Here is an 895-nt window from a genome sequence, read left to right as displayed (position 1 = left end):
GCTCAAAGCCTGGCTGGGTGCTGTGCTTTGTGCTGGCTTCACCCCCAGCCACCGGGCTACCGAAACTCACAGCCCCCGAGAAACACCCACCTGACAGCGCTTCCTACCTGGCCTTACCTCCCAAACCCAAGGACGTAGCGGATCTCCCCGTGCCCATCAAGACAATACGGGAATTAATCATCACAGCAGGCAGAGATGGGAACTTCCCAGTATAACCGTGACTGTCACAGCCCGTATCCCAAACCCACGGCACGGGAGGGTGTGCCGACCCAGCACACACCTAGAGTGAGTAACCACACACGCCGGGGGCCGTGGCCTCACCGGCTGCCGAACGCCCGCCGCAGTTGCTGACTTGCTTTTCACAGGGTGGGATTTCTTCCTAAAGCAACACCTGGGAGGCGTTGGCAGATTTGCCAGAGCCCTTTGCAGCTCCAAGCTGTTCTTCCTTTTGCAGTAATGACACGGGAGTAAGCATAGGGACATGGTTTAGTGGTGGGATGGTAGGGTTAGGTTAAAGGTTGGACTCGATGATCTTAAAGGTCTTTTCCAACCAAAGTGATTCTACGATTCTATGAACTGACGCCCCACACTGCCCGGGCATTCGGTTCATAAACCGCCCAGCACGGAGCTGGCCTGCCCAGGTTTCCTTCTCTTTGCCTTTGTTTGCTTTCCAAACAGACTCACGCACACGCCGTCCCCTGCGCCCTCCCGGGACTGACGTCTTTGAGCAATGGGCCGGTGACCACGCCACGCTGCCGGCCGCAGGGATGCCGGGGGGCTTGGCGGGGGGCTCACCTCACGCCCTCCCCTTCCCTCGGCGCTGAGCTGATCCTTCCCAAAAGGACAGTCGCTCTTCTCCCCGCTCTTAGGAAGCCCCCGATACCCGCAGGGGCCG

The sequence above is a fragment of the Egretta garzetta genome, unplaced genomic scaffold (assembly GCF_000687185.1).
Source record: "Egretta garzetta isolate BGI_Z169 unplaced genomic scaffold, ASM68718v1 scaffold69, whole genome shotgun sequence".
NCBI classification, from domain to species: Eukaryota; Metazoa; Chordata; class Aves; order Pelecaniformes; family Ardeidae; genus Egretta; species Egretta garzetta.
The sequence above is the reverse complement of the archived record's forward strand: the minus strand, read 5'-3'. Positions refer to the sequence as shown.